General features: G+C 46.5%; 1 protein-coding gene across 2 annotated transcripts in view; it reads left to right on the top strand.

Annotated features, from left to right (window-relative positions):
• LOC144479447 (beta-1,3-galactosyl-O-glycosyl-glycoprotein beta-1,6-N-acetylglucosaminyltransferase-like) overlaps positions 1 to 21,989 on the top strand; it is a 107,804-nt gene that overhangs the window by 53,915 nt on the left and 31,900 nt on the right. For both annotated transcript variants that reach the window (XM_078198125.1, XM_078198126.1), the window contains exon 3: positions 16,605 to 16,721. The gene's annotated coding sequence lies outside the window, so the exon portion shown is untranslated. The remainder of the gene's footprint in view (positions 1 to 16,604; positions 16,722 to 21,989) is intronic.

Here is a 21,989-nt window from a genome sequence, read left to right as displayed (position 1 = left end):
ATGGGAGAACTATGCGAACATCCTGTTCTTTTCACAGGTTGATCGTTTACCTATTACTGCCTCTCAAGTGCAAAGGCACACATAGTCATATCCAGTGATGGGGAAGGTCATGGACATGATCTTGAAAGGAATACCATTGGATAAACAGAGGAGGAATCTGGGATTCAAGCCGTACCGAACACGGGAACTTGAATCAACAGTACAAAATGGAGGGCTGCTATGGGGGATTAGAATGATCATTCCTCCATGCTTGCAGAATCGTACACTGAATCAACTCCACAAAGGACATCCAGGAGGCATAGTAATGAAAGAACTCACAAAGAGTTATTTCCAGTGGCTAGGACGAGACTCACAAATTGAAGAAAGAATAGGACAGTGACAGTCTTGTGCTAGGATACAAAATACAACACCTCTTCAATCACTTCACCCATGGGATTGGCCAAGACAACAGTGGCAAAGAGTTCATATTGACTTCGTGGGACCAATTGATGGGTATAAGTTTCTCGTCCTAGTGGACGCACATTCCAAATAGCTGGAAATAATGATGATGAATTCAATGACCACTGAAAACACAATTGAACGATTAGATGTAGTATTTGTCCCGTTTCGCAGACCAGAACAATTAGTTAGCAATAACGGAACTCAGTTCACACCAAGGGAATTCGTGGACTACCTCAGAAACCATGGTATACAGCATATCAAAATTGCACGTCATCATCCTTCAACCAATGGATTGGCAGAGAGGTTGGTGCAGTCATTGAATAAAGCCATTAACGCATCAAAGGACGAGGGACTGTTAGCCAAAGGAGTAAACAACTCTCTCACATCCTGGAAAGACACAGTCCATGGAATAACCCAAAACTTTCCAGCAATATTGTTTTTAAAGAGTAAGTTGAGAACCAAATTTGATTTTCTCTTACCACCTCACACCACAGCAGAGTGACAACAACAAAACCAAGTTACTTGCTGTGAACAGTCATCGAAACCAAAAAGCTTTGATCAAGGAGAAAGAGTTTTAGCTCTTCAAATGAGAAGTGGGCACCTGCCACAATATTCGCAAAGATGGGACCTATTTCTTATAGAGTACAAACCGAGGATGAGAGTTTGGAGGAGGCACACAGATCAAATCCTCATTTCAGAAAGAGAATTTGCAGAGTCGGTATCTGAAAGGCCAACATCTGACACTCAATGTTTGGAAATTCCTGACCTATGATTATGATTGAGTCGAATTCAAATTCTACACCAGTTGAACCAACGGCGTCTGTCAAAGCTGACGAAGAACCAGCTTGATCAGATGATGTGCCCGAGCCAAGTGGTGAACAGACTACTGAGAGAATGAAAGCAAAGGCCGGGATGACAGATTCTGGCTAAGCGGAACCAACATTCATCTAAAGGACTCTCATACTGATTATATATATATGATTCAGGGTGGCATGGTGGCACAGTGGTTAGCACTGCTGCCTCACAGCACCAGGGACCTGGGTTCAATTCCTGGCTTGGTTCACTGTCGGTGCGGATTCTGCACATTCTCCCAGTGTCTGCGTAGGGATGCTCCAGTTTCATCCCACACTCCAAAAGACATGCTGGTTAGGTGCATTAGCCATGCTAAATTCTCCCTCAGTGTACCTGAACAGGCGCCGGAGTGTGGCGACTAGGGGATTTTCACAATAACTTCATTGCAGTGTTAATGTAAGCCTACTTGTGACACTAATAAATAAACTTTAACTTTTGGTAAAATAATTATTGTTCGTAGTGAGTAAGGATTAAAGTTAATGTTAGTTATCGTACCACTGGAGTAAAGGGAGAGGGATGAGCGGTGTTATGTATTGTAAACAGATGCATTTCTGTGGAGTGTGTCACATGATTACAGGTAACATCATCAGAGGCATTTAGGATATTTCCCCTCCCTTCCTGGATTGTAAGCAAGCAACAGCCTGTCTAATAAAGCTCCACAAACTGGTTAAGTAACCCACTGTGTGGCACCCTTTTCATTATTTGATTTTTGCTGTTAAAGTGAGCTGACCACTTTAGTATACAACAAAACTGTTTCTTAACTCCAACCCCCACTGGTTCTTCTCTGGGGCCCCTGAACATTCTCCAGCTCTCTCCCTGGCTGTAGAATATGGCTATGTGTTCTCTGCCTCTTTAATTGCAAGTAGCCCTTGTCTTGCTACACCAATGTTCACTGGCTTTACTGCCCCACTGAAGACCTCTGAACCATTATGGGTTCTTTGTATTCCTATAGACCCTTGCTGGTTCTCTCAAGCCCTATTAGTTTATTTGGACTCGAGCAATTTTCCCGACTGCTCCAGAGTATTATTTTACAGGATGCCTTATGTGCCACTATCTCCCTGTCTAATTCACATATCCTTCTCTGGAAAGCTTCCTCCTTCTCCCCTCTCTCTCTTTGGAAAGCTTCCGTTCTTTCCCTCTTCCCAATTCTTGGAGTTCTAGCTGTATTCTCAGCAATTCTATTTCCTTTTGTGGCCTTGATTTAAGATTGTGAAGTAATTTTCCAAACACGCCTTGAAATACTATTGATTTCACTTTCAAGGGGCTAAGTGCCAAGATAGCTCTTTTAACCCTTCGAGGGAAGGAACATTAAAATCCTCCTCTAGGAAAGCATTTGCATCAAGAATGGACATCTTTATAGTTTAACAGTACAGACTCAAGAAAGTCTTTTTGCAGTTTTTAAAAATTGGATTTAAAAAGAAAATATACATTTCCAATTCTAATTGTTTGTTCCCTCTGTGGTAACAAATCCTGGACACAGATGGGGGAATTTTCCCGTTCCACCCGCCACAGGAATTGTAGTGGGCGGAGGGAGTGGGGCGGACCTTGCAAAGGTCCGTTGACCTCAGGCGGGATTTTCCAGTTTTGGGGCAAGCGGCACGGTGGCACAGTGGTTAGCACTGCTGTCTCACAGCACCAGGGACCCGGGTTCAATTCCCAGCTTGGGTCACTGTCTGTGTGAAGTTTACACATTCTCCCTGTGCCTGTGTGGGTTTCCTCTGGGTGCTCCGGTTTCCTCCCACAATCTAAAAGATTTGCTGGTTCGGTGCATTGACCTGAACAGGCACTGGAATGTGGCGACTTGGGGAATTTCACAATAACTTCATTGTGGTAAGCCTTACTTGTGACTAATAAATAAACTACTTTATTAAGTGCAGCTGGAAAATCCCATCCAGAATCTCCAATTTGTTACCCTCTGTAGGAACAATATTGGGACGAGCCCCCAATTTAGTTTCAATCTTGGACAAGCGCTCCAATTTTTTATGACTACCTCCCAAGAAAGGTTACCCAAAGTTGTTGATCGGGGCGAGACCCCCTTGATTTGTCACCGTCTGCCTGGGATACCCACAAATTATTACAAACTCAGTGGAGGGTTGACTAGCTCTGTGTATTGTATTTAACCCACCCTCTTCTGGTAGTAACATAGGTTTAATCGAACAAAGTTCCTTTCCCGTGGGTACCTTTACCAGACCCAATAGTTATGTTTTAAAAGGAGCCAATTTAACTGGGGTTCCTTGAGTTTAGATAGAGTGAGTTTATTAACTATCAAAAGGCAAGGAGAAAAATGGTAAAACACATGCATCTATAGTCTTACAGATTAAAAGTGAGACCTGAGTCCAAAGTATATAAATAGAAATAAAAAGGTTTACAGAACAGTCCTTGACTCACGAGGACTAGATGATGAAATGTACAACCATTATGATTTGAGATTCTGGTGGAGTTGAACTCGGTAGACAGATGATTCGTTGAGATTCTGGTGGAGTTGACTTCAGTTGGCAAATAGTTGGGTTTTTGATTCCTGTGTTCTGTGGTTTGGCAGAGAAACTTACCAGTTCTCTTTTTGGTTGTGATAGTTTTGCCGGTTGGAACTGACTTCTACAGTCAGACAGAGAGAGAGATTCAAGATATACCTGCAAAAATGGCTATTTTGCAGGGGCATTGCTGGCTATTTTTGTTACTGTGTCACACACGTTCAGTGTGAAGAACTTTTATTTGCTTATCTTAGTAAGAATCTTAGAAAACCTACAGCACAGAAAGAGGCCATTCCGCCCATCGAATCTGCACCGACCACAATCCCACCCAGGCCCTATCCCCATATCCTTACATATTTACCCACTAATCCCTCTAATCTACGCATCCCAGGATACTAAGGGCAATTTTTTAGCATGGCCAATCAACCCAACCCGCACATCTTTGGACTGTGGGAGGAATCGGAGCACCCGGAGGAAACCCACGCAGACACGAGGAGAATGTGCAAACTCCACACAGACAGTGACCCAAGCCGGGAATCGAACCCAGGTCCCTGGAGCTGTGAAGCAGCAGTGCTAACCACTGTGCTACCGTGCCGCCCCCACAAAACGCACATAGACAGATCCTGGTCCAGCACTTTCAGCTGGCTTTTAACCCATTGTTTGTATATTCCAAGGGGAAAGCAGAATCCACAATTCCATCTCGGCATTACAGACAGGATGTCTTGAAATGCAACGGCCATTATGTCCCTTTGTCTTTACCGGAGATGGTCACCTGTTTTTGGATGCTTTTAGAAGTATCTTCTCTGGAAACAGAGGGTTCCATTGTCCCTAACAGAACCTCCCCGCAGTACAAGCCAGTGCCTTGTGCGCACATTCTCAGCCATCTTTATGTTTGTGTCCATTTAAAAAAAATAAAACTCAGATCTTTTAATGTCCAATATTTTGTGCTCAATTCCTGTTTTTTCTTCCTTCATTCTTATCACAATTATTTACGCTCTACTGCAACCTGCTACTGCTCTCAAGCATGAAGGTCTCCAATCGGCCCACAAGCTGTGATAGCTGGCCCACTGCCCTTAACTGCACATGGAACCTTCTCTACGTCAATTACGATAGCAACTCCATGAAAATTCCAAAGAGTGACTTCTTGACCCCAGAGGCCAAAGTCCCGATCAGAAACAATTCCGATTCCTATTTTTCCCTCCCAGATGTAAACATTAGCCATTGGTTTAGGCATTGGGGAGGCTACAACAAGACACCAGTATCCCTGGGTTAAAGTGGAGGGTGGTCGGAGAGGAGGGGGGAGCTAGTGATGAGGGGGGAGAACAGAATCAGCTGAGGCTCTCTGTCCTTAGTGCTATCACAGAATCTCTACAGTGCAGAAAGAGACCATTCAGCCCATCAAGTTGCCACTGACTCTCCGAAAGAGCATCTGACCAAGTATGCTATCAAGGAGCTCTAGAAAAACTGGAGTCAGTGGAAATAAACGGGGAAACTCTCTACTGATTGAAGTCATACCTTGCACAACACAAGATGGTTGTGGTTGTTAGAGATTAGGCATCTCAGGATATCACTGCAGGTGTTTCTCATGGTAGTGTCTTAGGCCCAACCATCTTAGCTGCTTCATCAATGGCATTCCCTCGGAATTGGGAATGTTCGCTGATGATTGCACAATGTTCAACATCATTCACAACTCATCAGATACTGAAGCTGCCTGTGTCCATATGCAGCAAGATCTGGACAAGATTAAAGCTTGGGCTGATAAGTGGCAAGTGGTATTTGTGCCACACAAGTGGCAGGCAATGATCATCTCCAAGAAGAAGGAATCTAACCATCTCCCCTTGACATTCAATGGCATTACCATCATTAAATCCTGTGGTGAACCATCGTTGGTTCCCACTGTGGGATTGTTCTAATGTTGTTGTTGGGCTAGGGTGTTCCCACTGTGGGATTGTTCTAAAGTTGTTGTTGGGCTAGGGTGGGATTAATACACCTGTGGTTGTTGCTGTTGTGGCACATCCCAGTCGGGCTCCGCCTCCTGGGAGAGGTATAAGACCCCCTGCTCGGGCGGGACCTCGTCAGTCTGGGATGGTGTACTTACGTTCTATTAGTTCCATTGTTAGACAATAAAAGCCTTCTGCTACCGAAGCTTCGTGCCTCGTGTTCAATTGACGCGCATCAATTTTATTGTCTAACACTAAGCTCTCGACGGAAAGGAGAGTATGGAGCAAATCCTAAAGCCAGAACGTCTGACGCTGGATCCACGTGCGGTGGGCGCTTCTAACACCTTCAACCACTGGCTGAAGTGTTTTGAGGACTACCTGGCAGCCTCCGCAGCGGTCACCACAGATGATGACAGACTCCGGGTCCTCCATGCGAGGGTAAGCGACACAGTCTACCTCGCGATCCGTGCGGCCACCACTTACCCGAGGGCCCTCGAGCTTTTAAAAAAGCGCTACACGAAACCTCCCAACGAGATCCACGCTTGTTACCTCCTCGCTACACGACGTCGGCAGTCGGGCGAAACCATGGAGGATTACGCCAATGAGCTCTTGCAGCTTGCCAGGGGCTGCGACTGCAAAGCTGTGTCGGCTGAGCAGTACATGTATGACCTCGCCTGAGATGCGTTTGTGGCAGGGGTAGGGTCTTCATACATCCGTCTCAAGCTGCTAGAAAAGGGGAATCTCAACCTGACCCAAGCTATGGAATTGGCTGAAATGCTTGAGGCGGCTTCAAAGAGCTTGGTCCTGTATCCAGAGGACCACGTGGAGACAACGTGGCAGGAGCAGTCGCAAATCCCTCCTCGCCCCACGGGCTCGAAGTGCAGTGTTATGGCGTGCTCCCATGTAGACCCGACGACGGCTGCAGCCCCATGCGGCCCGCGGTGCTACTTCTGCGGAGGAGCCAAGCATCCACGACAAAAGTGTCCCGCTAAAGCGGTGGTCTGTAACCAATGCGGTAAAAAGGGGCACTATGCGAAGGTGTGCAGATCGAAGCCCAAGAACGGCAGTGCAGCCTGTGACCCTTCGGAACGGGGATCGTCACCATCGACGTCGAAGTACCCACGGGGTTCGTCCACGTGCGAGTCCAGGATGACGCCATTGTGGTCGACGGAGTCGGAGGAGGATGACCACCAGGAGTCGCTACGCTTGGCGCCCTCAACCATGTGCGATTCATGGGGGCGGCCATTTTGGTCGACGATGACCAGGAGCGACCAGCAGGGGTCCTCAGCGTCGACCTCAGCTGCCTGCAGTGACGTTCAAGGACCAACGGTGGCGTCGATCACCCTGAACCAGGCTAAGCACCACAGGCTTGACTGTTCAATGATGGATATAGAGGTAAATGGTCGTGCAATTTATTGTCTGTTTGACAGCGGGAGCACTGAGAGCTTTATTCACCCTGACACTGTAAAGAGGTGTGGACTCCAGATTCAACCTGCCAAACAGACAATCTCTATGGCATCAAGGTCCCGGTCTGTCCCTGTGCTAGGACGTTGTGTGGTAACCTTGAAAGTGCAAGGCACAATTTACAAGCGATTCAGGCTCCTTGTGTTGCCGCATCTTTGCGCACCAATTCTCCTCGGACTAAACTTTATGGTCCACATGAAGAGTGTGATCCTACAGTACGGTGGGCCACTCCCTTCGCTGACAGTAGGGGAGCAGCTGCAGTCTCCAAATTGTCCAAAGCGCCCCTCATGCAATCTTTCTACATTAAAGATCACCACACCCTCTTTATTCAAGAATCTGGTACCAGGCTGCAAGCCCATCGCTACTAAAAGTAGGCGTTACAGCACTGAAGATCGGATCTTCATCAGATCTGAGGTTCAGCGACTCCTCAAAGAAGGGATCACACAGCCCAGTGTTAGTCCGTGGAGAGCACAGGTTGTGGTGGTCAAGAGCGGGAACAAACCCCGGATGGTCATTGATTACAGTCAGACCATTAATCGATATACGCAGCTGGATGCGTATCCCCTCCCGCGCATATCTGATATGGTCAATCAGATTGCGCAGTACCGGGTGTTCTCCACCATAGACCTTAAGTCCGCCTACATTCCCCATTCGCCCAGAGGACCAACACTACACGGCCTTTGAGGCGGATGGTCGTCTGTATCAGTTTCTTAGGGTTCCATTTGGTGTCACCAATGGGGTCTCGGTCTTCCAGCGTGCTATGGACCGAATGGTGGACCAGAACAGGCTGCGGGCTACCTTCCCATACCTGGATAATGTCACCATCTGCGGCCATGATCAGCAGGACCATGACACAAATCTCCAGAACTTTTTACGCACTGCATCTCGCCTGAATTTGACCTACAACAGGGAGAAGTGTGTATTCCGTACGCGCCGGTTAGCCATCCTGGGATACGTGGTGGAAAACGGGGTCATTGGCCCTGATCCCGACCGTATGCGCCCCCTTGCTGAACTTCCCTTGCCCGCTAGCGCAAAAGCACTGAGGAGATGCCTAGGCTTCTTCTCCTATTATGCGCAGTGGGTCCCCAACTACGCGGACAAAACCCGTCCGCTTATTAAGTCCACGACTTTTCCACTCACGCCAGAGGCCCAATTGGCCTTCAAGGAATTGAAACACGACATCGCGAAAGCCACGATGCACGCGGTAGACGAATCCATCCCTTTTCAGGTGGAAAGCGATGCATCTGATTTCGCCCTGGCCGCCACACTAAACCAGGCAGGCAGGCCCGTCGCGTTTTTTTCCCGCACCCTCCAAGGCCCCGAAATTCGGCATTCAGCGGTGGAAAAGGAGGCCCAGGCCATTGTGGAGGCTGTCAGACACTGGCGCCATTACCTGGCGGGGAAGCGGTTCACCCTGATCACGGACCAGCGGTCCGTGGCGTTCATGTTCAACAACACGCAGAGGGGCAAGATCAAGAATGATAAGATCTTGCGGTGGAGAATTGAACTCTCCACCTATAACTACGATATCATGTATCGTCCAGGGAAACTCAATGAGCCCTCGGATGCCCTCTCGCGCGGAACATGCGCTACTATGCAGGAGGATCGCTTGAACGCCCTCCATAATGACCTGTGCCATCCTGGGGTCACCCGGCTCTACCACTTTATCAAAGCCCGCAACCTGCCTTACTCGGTGGAGGACGTCAGGTCGGTGACAAGGAGCTGTCGGATTTGCGCGGAATGCAAACCGCACTTTTACCGACCTGACCGGGCACATTTGGTCAAGGCCACTCGCCCCTTCGAGAGGCTGAGTGTGGATTTTAAGGGCCCCCTTCCCTCAACAGATCGGAACGTGTACTTTCTGAACATAATAGACGAGTACTCCCGGTTCCCGTTTGTTGTCCCCTGCGCGGACACGTCGACTGCCATGGTGATCAAGGCATTCCGTGATCTTTTTACCCTGTTCGGGTACCCCAGCTATATCCATAGCGACAGGGGCTCATCGTTCATGAGTAATGGCTTGAGGCAATTCCTGCTCTCATATGGGATTGCCTCTAGTAGGACCACGAGTTACAACCCTAGGGGTAATGGACAGGTGGAAAGAGAGAATGCTACAGTCTGGAAGGCTGTCCTATTGGCGCTGAAGTCCAAAGGCCTTCCAGTCTCCCATTGGCAGGAGGTCCTCCCAAATGCGCTTCACTCCATTCGCTCCCTCCTGTGTACGGCAACCAATGCTACTCCCCACGAGAGGATGTTCTCATTCCCTCGGAAGTCGTCCTCGGGGATATCTTTACCAGCCTGGTTGACGTACCCAGGACCCGTCCTTCTGCGGCGACATGTAAGGGCCCGCAAGTCCAACCCCTTGGTCGAACAGGTCCACCTCCTCCACGCCAACCCTCAGTATGCCTATGTGGCATATCCTGACGGGCGAGAGGACACAGTCTCGATCCGAGACCTGGCGCCCGCAGGGGACGTAGCAACTCCTGTCGCTCCCATACCCCCAGTCACGAATCCCCTATCTCTTATTTCTCCCCCGGACGTGGCGCGGTCAGCACCGGGACCAGTGCATAACAGTTATACTCCACTGTACAGCTTGCCTGAGACCCGGAGATCGGCGCCATCGCAGAATGTACCGGGATCCCCTGCACTACCGCTTCATCAGGGTCAACCGGCCCGTGAGTCCGCAAGAGGACAGCCGGACGCTGTTTTGGAGAGAACGCCACCGCAAGCACCTGCTCCGGTGTCACCGCCGGTATTGAGGAGGTCACAACGACGGTGCGGTCCTCCAGACCGTCTGGACTTATAATCTGTTGACATTTTAGTCTGTTTTCGCACCCCGCCGGCCTTTGTTCTCAAAGGAGGGGTGAATGTGGTGAACCATCGTTGGTTCCCACTGTGGGGTTGTTCTAATGTTGTTGTTGGGCTAGGGTGGGATTAATACACCTGTGGTTGTTGCTGTTGTGGCACATCCCAGTCGGGCTCCGCCTCCTGGGAGAGGTATAAGACCCCCTGCTCGGGCGGGACCTCGTCAGTCTGGGATGGTGTACTTACGTTCTATTAGTTCCATTGTTAGACAATAAAAGCCTTCTGTTACCGAAGCTTCGTGCCTCGTGTTCAATTGACGCGCATCAAATCCCAACTATCTAACTATACTGGAGGTTACCATTGACGAGAAATGTAACTGGACCAACCATATAAATTCTGTGACTACAAGAACAGGTCAGATCAAGGCTTGGAATTCTGTGGAGAGTAACTCACCTTCCTAACCCCAAAGCTTTTGTGATGGAAAACTTTCCACTTGCCTGGCTGAGTGCAGCTCCAACAATGTTCAAGAAGTTCAACACCATCCAGAACAAAGCAGCCCACTTGACTGACACCCCATCCACCACCTTAAACATTCACTCCCTCCACCACCGAGGCACACTGGCAGCACTGGGTACTATCTACAAGATACACTGCAGCAACTCACCATAACTCTTTAGTTTGCACCTCCCAAACCCAGGACCCAAGTGTGCTAAAAGGACAAGGGCAGCAGATGCATGGGAACACTCTCACCTGCAAGTTCCCCTCTATGCCACAGAATCCTAACTTAGAAATATATCGCCGTCCCTTCACCATTGCTGGGTCAAAATCCTGGAACTCCCTAACAGCATTGTGGGTGCACCTACACCACATGGCTTGCATCAGTTCAAGAAAGTTGCTCACCACCAACTTCTCAAGGGCAATTAGGGATAGCCAATCAATGCTGTCATGGCCAGTGGAGCCAACTTCCCAAGAATGAATAAATAAAATTTAGAGTGAGAGAGTTTGCTGACTTTGGATCACTACATACCAATTGGAGTGAAATGTTTGATTGATTTCTGCCCTGCCAGACAAGTAGTTCTGAGGCCAATTGGACATAGCCCTTCTTATGTTGCGTTCCTCCAGACATGGCCTCTCATCTAGTCTGCTACCCACCCCCTCACCAACTTCCTCCCCCCATAATTGGCAGCTGTGTCTTCAGCTGTCTAAGCTTGAAGCTCTGAAATTCCTTCCCTATACCTATCACCTCTTCAGCTCTTACTTTGAGGCCCTCCTTAAAACCTAGATTTTAGTCACCTGGATATTCATTTATGTTGGATTACGCTCTGTGAAGCAATTGTTGTGTGGATCAGCACCACATGCGTTCTCTATCTGAGATACTGGAGGATTTCCCTGTGTATTTTTAATAGATCAGTGTGGTATCCCATGCATTCTGTCCCCTTGATTACTGTGCCTTGTATTTTCTTTCCATGTGTGATTGTGACGCAGACACACATGAATAAGAACATTTGACACTGCCAGAAACTTGAGCCTGGAATGAGTCACTGGAGTGCAGCTCAGACGCCTCTATCACTGTGGCAACCACAGCAACCTCAAGCCAATGATAGTGCCACGGGGCCTGCACTTCCGAAGTCAAAAGGCAGGGCATATTATACAGGGCTTTGCATCTTGAGGCAGATGCAGGTTGTGTTTTTTGAGGTAACAAGAAATCAGACACTTTCCATTCATCAAAGGCCCATCTTTTGTATCTTTTATATTAAGAGGCTCTTTGGCCAATAGTTCCTTGAAGCTTCTTCATACTCACGGCAAAATGCATGCCAGTCAAGCTTCCTTTGCATAGAGAGAGTCTGATTTTTGGTATCTTGCTCAGTGCTTTTCATCAATCTAAGTTTCCACAATTCCGCAATAGATATCATTTGAATTCTAGATAAATCCATTGACTGTGCCCGCCATGCTTTGACTGGAGACCCATGCTTGATGGGAGTACAGATATTGGACCTCAGTTTCACATGCAGGTGAAAGTCGGTACATCAACTAGTGTTGAACCCCTTCAGTGCTGCACTGAAGTGTCACCCTAGTTTTCGGTCGAGATAACAGGGCACTTATTATAGAATTTAAACTGAAATAAATTCTGCTTTGTCTCAGTGAGACTGGATCAAATCAGAGGATGTTTTGAACTGCTTTTCCTTCCCCTGTGATTCTCAATTGAGGGTCTCCATTCTCATCCTCTCAGCTGCTGCGTTTTTCAGGAGCCATGTTTTGCGACTAAGTCCCATAGCGGGCACGGGAGGTCAGAGGGCCTCTTGTGTACAGCATAGCGGGTAAACCCGCTGAATAATGCGACATTCATCAAACGAACTTAGCAGCTGTGAGATTCATGTTGAATCTCATGGCGGTTTGGGCAGGAAGTTGACCGCCACACTGTCATGTCCGGGCATCATAATTAAAAGGCATTCGGAACCCCTCCTTGCAAAGCTGCCCTTCCCCATACTCCACCCACCTTGGACCTTGCCTCTTGACCCCCCCATATCTTCCCTTCATGTGTTTCAACCTGCCCCCCCCCCCCCCCACCCAACTTTGAGCGCGTGCCATCTGCTGCGCGATATACAGCACCCGGGAGAAGAATGGTGCGAATGGTGAAGGTGGAGTCCAGTGGCAGGTAAATGAAAGAGATCTCACACACCTGGTACACACCACTTTTGCAGATCGGGAAACAGAACAGGCTGATCTCCCGCCGTCGAGGCAGATGATTTCACGAGGGCACAAGATTCCAACCTGTTAATGAGCACTCATGACTTGCAAATTATGATTCCGATGTTCACCAGCTGGAAAGGTGACCCATCATGACCCCACTATGAATGTGCTGAGGGGAAGATTGCAACTTGTTTTCCTGCCAGCAGATTTTCAACTTTTGACCTTGCTCTAAATTTTCCAGTACCGCCTGCCATAATTCCTGTCACTAGCAGGACTGGAAAATTCCACCCGTCCTTTCATTTACTTGCAGTCCAGAGGAAGCCCAGGAATTAATTCTATCGGGACCAATGTCACAGTCTCCACGCATGTGAAAGGGCCCCATTTAAGAGTGACATGTTGGCACAGTACTTAACATTGCTGCCCTCACAGCGCCAGGGACCTGGTTTCAATACTGCCCTCGGGTGACTGTCTGGGTGGAGTTTGCACACTCTCTCCGTGTCAGACTGGGTTTCCTCCGGGTGCTCCAGTTTCAACCCACAGTCCAAAGATGTGCAGGTTAGTGGGATTGGCTATGCTAAATTGCCTTTATTGTCCAAAGATGTGCAGGTCAGTTGGATTGGCTATGCTAAATTGCCTTTATTGTCCAAAGACGTGTAGGTTAGGGGATTAGCAGGGTAAATACGTGAGGTTACGGGGATAGGCCTTGGGAAAATGCTTTATCAGAGGGTCGGTGCAGACTCGATCAGTCAAAAAGGCCTCCTTCTGCACTGTAGGATTCTATGATTAAAATGGAAGTGTGACTGAATTTTCTCCTTTTTTTTGTTCCTTCATTGAATATGGGCGTTGTTGGCTAAACCAGCATTTATTGCTCATTGCTGAGTCTTTCCAGCAGCATCCTCTGATTTTGCTTGAATTAAACTGGTTCAAATCCTCCTCCAGCTTACATGCTTCAGCTGCTGAGACATGTTAACAACTATGTTAATAAGTTAGGTATTGAAGACACATTGCACAACTAATTGTTACTTTATTTTTGGACTTACTCCAAACCTTCCCATCTATTATTGCTGGAACCTGCCCTATTCATATAAACCCGGCATTGGGTACCTGACAAGAAGCACAAGGTACAGCACCTCGGGGGCGATTCTCCAATCTCGCCACGCCTGGCGCGGATTACATCAATCCCGGGGAATAGCCTCTGAGCCTAAAAATCGGTTTCGTGCCCAGCGCCAAATAGTTTGTGATTCTTCCGGCTCCTTTCTAACGGCGCGAACCGGATCGCGCCCAGAACGGGCGTGAGGCGGATTAACATATTTAAAATAGCATTTAAATATGCACAGCCCATTCAATTTCCAATGCACGGAATTCTCCAGCCTTCGGGTACAGCACAATAACAACAAGAATCACAGCCAAGAATTGACATGATGGTCATGCTGGGAGGCTCGGAGGTCCTTGGAAGCACCGGATGGATAGGAACATGGCCAGGCAGTGCCCATCGGGCAGTGCCCACCTGGTGGGGCCCACCTGGCACACTGGCAGTGGCCACCAGATAGCCCAGCAGTTCCAGTTGGGCACCGCCAATGTGCCGGGGCAGTGCCAAGGGGGTGGCATCTAAGTGGGGGTGACAATAGTGGGGCTAAACAGAGAAGGTCATGATGGGGTGCATGTTGAAGGCCATGATGGAGGGGCATGTTGGGGCTCATGATGGAGGAACAATCGGGAGGGCCCTTATGCCTCGATGTCAGCGACCCATGTTGGCGAAAGGATGGGGGCACATGTTGATGATGGGGTGGGGGGGTCCAATGTCAATGGCAGGAGGGAGAGGTGTCACCCAGTGCATTGTGAGATCTTAGGCCATGCAAAATGGCGCCCAAACACTCTAATGCTAGGTGTACCGGTGAAAAAGATCCAATTCTCCAAAAAAGTGACTGATGTGGGAGGATTGCGGTGCAGAGCATGCCCGAGAGACCGGTGTGGATCATTTCATTATTCTCACCATTATGACACTTGGGAGAATTCATCCCTCATCATCTTGGCACATAAATACTTGGTCCAATTTTCTGTCACAGAGCATTTAACAGCTTCTGCCATTCAGTAGAGTTGCCCCAAATCCTCCAGTTCAAAACATTTTTTCCCACTAAGTTACTGAAAGTGCGTCACAGTTAGGGAAGCTGGTAACTGGCCTTGAGTGAACAGGGCAACCAGCAAGGTACCTTCTCAACCAATCAGATTGAAGAATTGAGAAATGACCGGTGCGTAGACTGTGAAGGAAGCGTGAATCAGAGTGGATCAATTCAATGTCAAATCAGGTGCAGAAAGAGAAATTGAAAGAGGAAAAGAAAGGTTGGATTAAAAGACAGAAAAAATAAAAAGAGTTTGGAAGGAAAAGTAAAAAAAACGTTAAAAATATTGAAGTTTGACATTTTAATATCTCCATCATTGGCCTAGGTTTTGCTGTCAAAGTAGTAATGAAACTAATGACACCTTGCTGTCATACATGGAGAAGTGGTACAGCCGAGGTGTAGATGCATGGTTAAATGTCCAAAAATGTCCAGTCCAAAAATGTGCGGGTTAGGTTGATTGGCCATGCTAAAATAAATTGCCCTTAGTGTTCTGAGATGCGTAGGTTAGAGGGATTAGTGGGTAAATATGTAGGGATATGGGGGTAGGGCCTGGGTGGGTTTGTGGTCGGTGCAGACTCGATGGGCCGAGTGGCCTCTTTCTATACTGTAGGGTTTCTATGATTTCTATGATAAATGGTAATATACAAAAACTGGGCTCTGAATTGCACCTCTTCACTTTTGAAAACTGGGTCTAACTATCTGGATCCACATTGACATGCATTGATGTTGTGAAGTTGACATATTTTTGTGGTAGAACTAAACATGAAAGTTACCTTGTCGTTTCCTCAAATATACCTTTTAATGTCACAATAATTGTTGCTTACTGCCAATCAACCTCTCTGCCACTGAAAATTAACCACTACAAATGTGGGGTCTATTACAAGCAACTCTGACAGCAGCTGTTGGAAATTGCTGTTGAACTGAGCAATTGCATCTCATATGAAGTTGCTGTATCCTTTATACACAAATGACCGTGAGCATCATTAGCCTCACCTTTATTTTGGCAACAAAATCTGGCCCAGAGTTGACTTTAACAACTTCAGAGTTTAAGCATATTCCCATTTTCTCTCTGGCAATGATGGTGGGTTTCAGTTCATGCAGAAAGTCCCAAGTTTCTGTGGCAGCATATATTTTTACATGCATGTTGTAGTCCGCTATGGGTAGTGATGATTCAGGATCCAACTTTCTTTCTATCACACGGCTGATCAGGAATCTTTCCTGCTGTTATGCCTGCCATGTATTAGAAAATTTTGCTGGCAGATACTAAACCTGTTTAGTATTTTGCATTTTGAACGTACCTTCCTTGGCCATCATATCCTGAGTTGGGATCGAACCCGGAGTTTCTGGTTCAGAGGCAGAGTCACTGTTCACTGCACCACAATTTTGCTTCTCTGGCAGTAGTTGCTGGTAATCTAGGATGGGTTGGATTGGAGATGGAGTGAGTTTGTTCTTCAGATGGGAATTCCCCGAGGGTTCACTGCTCCAGGGTAGTCTTCAATCCTGGTGTCAACCTAACTTTTTCTTCCTGAATACTCTTGAGCCATGGGGACCTGCTCTACTCTGCATCTTACTCCACCTAGCTATCCTGCTGAAGCTATTCCCACTTTTTCTGGATCATTTATCTGCCTTCTCTTTTTCTCATCATGCCCCCATTTTTCTAATGCTATCATCACTTCCATCATTTAACCATCTTCTATTCTCCATACAACCCTTTTACATTGTTTTTATCATTTGTACATCCTGCGAATAAACTGTTTGCCTGCAATATCTTCCAATTTTGACAAATCCTGAAGCATAAACATTTCTTCCTTTCTCCACAGGTGTTGTCTGTCCTGCAAGATGCATCCAGGATTCTCAGCCAAGAGGCTGCTCTTGGGAGGAAGATGGTCTCAGGCTTTAGTGACAGGCTGACGGGCAAATCAACACTGGGAAAGAAGGTGGGTTGACCGTCTCTCAATGCTCCCCCAACCTATTGTGGTCAGCATCAAATTAATAAAACAGATCGACAATAGAACTTGCACAATTCAGTTTAGTGAAAGATCTAGAAATGGAGATAAGGGGCAGAGTCCTTTGTGTAAGAGAGACCAAATTAAGCCCAGGGAGAACTGATTGAGTTCAGTAATAAGACTGACTTGAGAAACTTAAGTAAGCCTACTAATGGTGTGACATATTTCATTGTTTCACTTACCAAGAGTATTAATACGGGGTGGAATCTTCTTATTCTACACAGGGGAGGGGGACAATCAACAGGAAACCCCGTCAGCGTAAATAACATTTTGGGACTTCCACTGGATTTCCCGCCCCTGCAAATGGGAGCGGAAAATCCCCAAGTCACAGGGTGGGATTCTCCAGCCCCGCCTGTGGCCAGTATTGTCCAGCTCCACCCACCGCCAGGATTGTCCAGTCCCAGCTGAAAGTCAGTGAAACCTCTTGTGCGGCTCCCACCACGATGGGGCCAGAAAATCCCGGTCATACTGTGCTGTGAATAAGTATACATATTTTTGTTCATACAACAATCAAAGGCCTAACAATTGTGACACTTCTGCCTCTGAATCAGAAAGTTGTGGGCTCAAGTTCCACTCTAAAGACTTGAGCACAAAATATAGGCTGACACTTCAGTGCAACACTGAAAGAATGCAGGACTGTTGGAGATGCTGTCTTTCAGATGAAGTGTTGAACTGAAACCCCTTCTGGCCTCTCAGGGTGGATGTAAGCAATGACACTATTCGCGAGAGAGCAAGGGGAGCTCTCTCCAGTGATCTGGCCACCATTTATCATTCTCATTGACTTCACTGCTGTCTGTGAGATCTTGCTTTGTGCAGATTTGTTGCTGTGTTTCCTATATTACAGCAAAGGTGACACTTCAAAAGTCCTTAATTTGTGTAAACATCATCGGGACATCATGAAAGATGCTATATAAATGTAAGTCTTCCTTTTTACAAATGAACTAGGTTGTGGATTCAGCCTCATGTCTATGAAGCATAAGTCAGTGCATTTTTTTAAATATTGGAGAAGAACACGTGAGGTCACATGCCGGAGACCCAATATCGAATTCAGATTACAAGGGGTCCTATTGTTATCCCTTTGGGTTACACTGTGATAAAATTAAATCTTTAACTGTTTGGGCATTCTCCTTAATGTAAGATACAGGAGAGGATGTGGGTGCTTACAGGAGTGTCCAGAACCTGTGAATCCACAAGACCACAAGACATAGGAGCAGAATTAGGCCATTCAGCCCATCGAGTCTGCTCCACCATTCAATCATAGCTGATAAGTTTCTCAACCCCATTCTCCCATTTTTTTCCCCATAACTTTTGACCCCCTTACCAATCAAGAACCTATATATCTCTGTCTTAAATATACTCAATGACCTGGCCTCCACAGCCTTCTGTGGCAATTAATTCCATAGATTCACCAGCCTCTGGCTGAAGAAATTCCTCCTCATCTCAGTTCCAAAGGGTTGTGCCTTTATTCTGAGGCTGTGCCCTCAGATCCTAATCTCTTCCCCATATCCACTCTATCCCGGCCTTTTATTATTCTGTAAGTTTCAATGAAATCCCACCTCATCCTTCTAAAGTCCTAATTCTGCTCCTATATCTTGTGGTCTTGTGGAATCACAAGTCCTGGACACTCCTGTAAGCACACATATCCTCTCCTGTATCTTACAGAGTCTCCATGATTCCACACAAATCTGGTTCATTGTGTCCAATTCTCGGCGCCACACTTTAGGAGGGATGAGATGAGACGGCATTGGAGAGGGTGCAGGAAAAAACTGTCTGCAGGGAGATGGTGACAATTGCATCATAAGATCTCACTGATGTGAATCTCAATTTCTGTCCCCGTGAGATTTTGCGCCCTTGTCATTTGCACCCATGGCAAACAGAGGCCAAAGAAACTGGACTGGCCAGGGTTAAACTCAAAAGGGAAGTTTAATTTGAGGCCTTTGTTCTGAGGTAATATTGAAGTAGCCAATTCCCCTCTTGGGAAAAGGCTGACTGCCCATCCCCTGTCCCTCAACTTTGTTAATCCCAGAAGTGGGCAGGTTGAAGGTGGGTTTCGTTTGGGTTTCATATTCTTTTAAACTTTTAAATCTCACCTCACCCCAAATCACCAGTATGGGGGTAAAAATCACCTCATTGAGTTTGGCTGAATTGTTCCCTACTCCTGTTGCGGCTGAGATCAACTAATTAAACAAATTGAACAGGGCACCTTGCTGGACTGGGGGGTCCAGTGCACTTACCCCCCTCAGAAATGTTATATTTCCCCTTTTAATGACTGAAAGAGAAATAGATTTTTCCATCAGATTGCAAAGTACTAAAATGTAAAGATTTGTTTTAATGCTAAACGGTTCTTGGATATGGTACAGAGTCATTCTTAAGGTCTTAAAAGACTTACTAAATAGTTGGTTGACTCTACAGACCAGATTTTAAGCATAGCCAGCCAGATAAGCACAACAACTGTATTCCCTTCGGGTCTAGAGTCAGAAACACAGGAACAGATGTAAACGATTTAGCCCCTCGAGCCTGTTCCACCATTCATTGAAATCTGAGCTGTTCTGTGACCTAACTCCATATACCCACCTTTACCCCTTAATAATTTTGAATAACAAAAACCTTCGGTTTAATATTTACAATTGATCTAACATGAATTCCAGTTTGTAGAAGAGAGTTCCAAACTTCTACTTGTGTGTAGAATCGCTTTCTTATTTTGCTCCTGAAAGATCTGGCTCTAATTTTATTTTAATTCCAATCTAGTTCTAATTCCTATCTAATTTTAATTCTAGTCACGGACTCCCAAACTAGTGGAAATAGTTTCCCTCTACACTATTTGTTCTCCTTACTATCTTAAAAACTTGGGTCAAAACATCCCTTATTCTTAAACAGCAAGTGCAACCCTGGTTTCTGTAATATCCCCTCGTAACTTAACCCTTGAAGTCCAGGTATTATTCTGGTAAACCTTTGCTGCAAAATTACATTTCATGCTTCAATGAGTCAGTTGCTGAGTCACACATACCAGGAAGCTGCCAAGTTTGATTCTTGCTCTCTGCTAAATTAGTCAACTTCAGCTGGAACAACAGCTAATGTACTACAATGAGCTTTAGTGTGTAGGAGAATGGGCTGGAGTTCCTAAACCTGATGACTATGCCATTGTTAGTAAGTGTCTGTGTGTATTAGTGAGGTGGGGACAAGGTGAAACTTGGTTATGATGTCTCCTATGTTGAATACTCTGTTGCCACTGGCCCAGATCTTCTGTTCTTAGTGTAATTTAGATCCAAATTTAGATAAACTTAATGGAATTGAGTGTTTGTACACAACCTTCCAACTTCAGCTCATTTGCTTAGCTCCAATTTGCAGACTTCAATAGAAATTAGAAGTGGTGAGAGTGACTGCCCTTGACTTCAAGGCAGCATTTGACCAAGCGAAGCATAAAGGTGCTGTGGCAAAATTGACGTCATTTAGAATTAGGGGAAAATTTCACTGGTTGGAGTTATATCTAACCCAAAAGGAAAATGTTTGCAGTTGCTGGAGGCCAATAATCTCAGCACAGGACATAACTACAGAATTTCCTCAGGGTAGGGCCTTAGGCCCAACCAGCTTCATTCGACTCATGGGGCAGCACGATGGCACAGTGGTTAGCACTGCTGCCTCACGGCGCCAGGGACCCGGGTTCAATTCCTGCCTTGGGTGACTATCTGTTTGGAATTTGCATGTTCTCCTTGGGGGTGCTCTGGTTCTGATGTGCAAGTTAGGTGAATTGACCATGGTAAATTGTCCTTTAGTGACCACAGATGTGTAGGTTAGGTGGATTAGCCAGGGTAAATACATGGGGATAGGCAGGGAGTGGGTGCAGACTCGATGGGCCGAATGGCCTCCTTCTGCACTGAGGTGAACTCATCCCTGGGATGAAGGACTTATGAAGAAAAGTTGAACCAGTTGGGCATATACACATTGAACTTTAGAAGAATGAGAGGCGATCGTATCGAAACACATAAGATACTGAGGGGACTTGATACTGGGAGGATGTTACTCCTTGTCGGGGAGACCAGAAGTAGGGGACAGTTTAAAAATAATTGATGAGCAGAATTTTTTTTTTCAGAGGGTCATTGGTCTCTTCCCCAGAAACTATTGGACACTGGGTCATTGAATATTTTTATTTCTAATATTTTTAATCTAATTGGATAGATTTTTTATAGACAAGGAAGTCAAGGATTATGGGATGGCTGGGTTAGGGGGTTGTTGTTGTGAGCACAATTGCATCAGCTATGATATTATCGAATAGTGGAGCAAGTTTGAAAGGCCGAATGGCCAGCTCCTGCTCCTAAGTGTCATGTTCCTATTTCCTATGCTTCATCAATAATCTTTCCTCCAACACAAGGTCAGAGTTGGGAACATTCATTGATGATTTTGCAGAGTTCAGTATGATATGCAACTGCACAGATATTGAAGCAGTCTATCCGTAGCAAGACTTGGTCAATATTCAACCTTGGGTTGATGAGTAGCAAGTAACATTTCTGCCATACAAGTGCCAGGCAATGACCATATCCAACAGGAGAGAATCTATCTCTGCTTGACGTTCAATGGATTTATCATTGCTGAATCCCCCACCATCAACATCCTGGGAGTTACCACTGACCAGGTAACTAGACCAGCAATATAAATATTCCAGCTAAAAGTGCATGACCTGCACTTGCATGAGCTAGGAATTCTGCAATGTGTGACTCAGCTCCTGACTTCCAAAGAATGTCCACCATTTACAAGACACAAGTTCAGGAGTGTCCACCATTTACAAGACACAAGTTCAGGAGTGCAACGAGATACTCTTCACTTTCCTGCATGACTACAGCTCCAACAACACTCAAGAAACTCGATATCATCCATCACAAAGCAGCCAGCTTGTTCAGCACCCATCCACCATCTTATACATTCACTACCTCCACGATTGGCACTCAGTGACTGCAGTGTGTGCTCTGTACAAAGTGCACAGCAGCAACCCATCTAGCCTCCTTCGACAGCATCTTCTAAACCTGCAACTCTATCACCTATAAGGACAAGCTCAGCAGACACATGGCGATATCACCACCTGCCAGTTTCTGTCCAAGTCGTACACCATCCTGACTTGGTACTCACTGTTCCTTCACTGTCGCTGGATCAAAATCCTGGAATTCACCACCTAGCTGCGCTGCTCACCATCATGGAAGTTAACGA

Source organism: Mustelus asterias, chromosome 26 (assembly GCF_964213995.1).
Source record: "Mustelus asterias chromosome 26, sMusAst1.hap1.1, whole genome shotgun sequence".
In the NCBI taxonomy this organism is placed as follows: domain Eukaryota; kingdom Metazoa; phylum Chordata; class Chondrichthyes; order Carcharhiniformes; family Triakidae; genus Mustelus; species Mustelus asterias.
Note: the sequence above shows the minus strand (reverse complement) of the source record. Positions and strands in the feature narration are given on the sequence as shown.